This window comes from Polyergus mexicanus, unplaced genomic scaffold (assembly GCF_030449975.1).
Source record: "Polyergus mexicanus isolate NDT 795.1 unplaced genomic scaffold, iyPolMexi1.0 SCAF_11, whole genome shotgun sequence".
Classification (NCBI taxonomy): Eukaryota; Metazoa; Arthropoda; class Insecta; order Hymenoptera; family Formicidae; genus Polyergus; species Polyergus mexicanus.
This window is the reverse complement of record NW_027223331.1, coordinates 6,105,959-6,108,458: the sequence shown is the minus strand read 5'-3', so window position 1 is coordinate 6,108,458 and position 2,500 is coordinate 6,105,959. Positions and strand designations below refer to the sequence as shown.

Genomic DNA, 2,500 nt, shown 5'->3' with positions numbered 1-2,500 from the left:
GTGCCAAAATGCGCTGGCCGGGCGCCGCCTCCGGCAAACGGGGAAGTGTGCAAGGTGTGCGGTAAAATTTATAAAACTAAGTCCGGCCTTTCACAGCATGAAAGGCATGAACACCCGGACGTTAGAAACGCGGCCCGAGCAGGCGGGTCCGCGGAAAAAAGGCACACTCCCCGCAAAGGAAAAATCTTCACGGAAGAGGAAGAAAACCTGATGCTGGACATGGAGATCAGGTTCAGAGGAGAACGCAATATGGCTAGAAGAATGGTGGATTTCTTGCCCGGGAAAACCCTGAAGCAAGTGAGAGACAAGAGAGCCATATTGTCGTACAAGAAGAGGAGAGACGCAGTCCTGGCTCCGCTAGAGGAGCAGGGCGAAGAGGATGAAGAGGGCGAAGAAGCGGAACAAGAAGTTACCGATGTGCCCGAGGAGGATGATGAGTTGCCTATCCCTCCCGGGGATCCGCCACATCAGAACGCGGTCGAACAATCCGTCGTTGGCACCGACACGGCAGTGTCGAATGCAGACGAGGCCTCGAACTCTCATCCAGAAGCCGCATGGAGAGAGGGAATAGCGCGAGAAGTCTTGGCTATTGAGTCCCCAGACGCTATTCCACCCGAGGCCGCAGCTTGCGTCCAGCTGCTAAGAAGGGTCCTGGCTGAGATAGCTGATGGGGGCGGAGAGCTCCCGTCAGAGGAAGAGCTGGCTCAAGTAGACCAGCAAGTATCAAGTTATATGAATACAAAAGGTGACACGGCACCTAAACCAAAGCGGAAAAGAGGACGGAACACTAGGAACAAGAAGATGTTCAAGTACGCCAGGACCCAAGAGTTGTACAGGCAAAATCCAGGCCTTCTAGCAAAGTACGCAAGGGAGGGTATCGACTGGGCAGGGGACGCAGGAGCGGACCTCAGCACAGTCGATATAAAGAACCTGTACGACTCGTTGTGGGGAACCAAACTTCGCATAAATCCTCCCGAGCTCGGGGAAGCAGACCCACCAATACCATTGGAAGTCGTGCTATCCCCGATCTCGCATAAGAATCTGAAGGACCGGGTCGCGCGCACGAAAACAAATGTTGCGGCGGGCCCGGACGGTCTAACGAAGAAAGACGTGTGTGGCCATGCAAGCATGGAAGTTCTCCGACTCTGGTTTAACATAATTATGATTCGTTCCTATCAGCCAGAAGCCTGGAGAACAAATAGAACCACGCTCCTGCCCAAAGAGGGACAGGATAAAAGCCAGGCCACGAATTATCGGCCTATAACAATCAGTTCAATCCTGGCGCGATTATACTGGGGGATAGTCGACCAGAAACTGAGAGATTGTGTCAAAATGACACCTCGCCAAAAGGGCTTCACGTCGGAGGCCGGTTGTTTCAACAACGTGCACATCCTTAGCGAACTACTCAAACGCTCAAAAGTATCTGAAGGCCTGGTCGCAGTACAATTGGACGTCTCCAAAGCTTTTGATACAATACCACATGAGATTATTGGAGGTGTGCTGCGAAAGAAGGGGCTACCCGAGTTAGTGGTGGGACTCGTGGTAGACTCCTACAAGGATGTGCACACAATAATAAAAAACAAGGAAGATAGGATAGAGATAAAGCTCCAGCGGGGGGTCAAGCAGGGGGACCCCCTATCTCCGTTGCTATTCAATTTAGTAATGGAACCAATGCTTCAAGCACTAGAGAGTCAGCCGGGTTATAAGATCGGAGATGAAGCAGGCATTTCCGTACTGGCTTTTGCCGATGATATTATTCTAACGGCGAAAACACCACCAAAAGCCAGTCATCTGCTGGGTGTAGCGGAAGGATACCTAAAGGGGCTAGGTATGCGCATTGCGGCGGCGAAAAGCGCAGCCTTCCGCATAGTCACCACGAAAGACTCCTGGTACCTAGCAGATCCCGGACTGACATTGTCAAGTGGAGAGGGCATCCCGTACGCGGATGCGGGTGCCGCACTGAAATACCTTGGTATGAAAATATCTCCCTGGGCCGGAATTGATATTAAGGGCCTAAAGGATAACCTCTGCTCAGCGCTGAAGAGAATTGGAAAGTTAGCGCTGAAACCATACCAAAAGGTAGACTTGATCTCCACATACCTAGTCCCGCGCTACCTGTATCAATTGGTGCTGGCGGCGCCACCAGTAACCTATCTTAGGCAACTAGACCGGGAGCTACGGGTAGTGATCAAGGACACTTACCACTTGCAGCAGTCCACGGCGAATGGACTCATATACTGCGGCAAGAGAGACGGGGGACTAGGTTTCCCCAAGCTAGAGACCCTGGTAGTGAGCTCTAGCTTGAGGGCAGGACTCAAATTTTGTGAGTCAAATGACATAGTGATGCGAGCTTTGGCGGAGGAGGCAGGCATGGTGAACCGTCTCAAGAGCCTGGCGGCCTCCGCCAGAATCAACTGGCCAGTTAACATGGATGGCATCAAGCAATACAAGCTGGCGGCTAAAAGGCATGAGCTCGCATCATGGGCAGCTCTTGTGTCGC

The 2,500-nt window shown here is 52.4% G+C and overlaps 1 pseudogene; it reads left to right on the top strand.

Annotated features, from left to right (window-relative positions):
* Window positions 1–2,500, top strand: part of LOC138937998 (large subunit ribosomal RNA) — an 8,666-nt pseudogene that overhangs the window by 3,489 nt on the left and 2,677 nt on the right.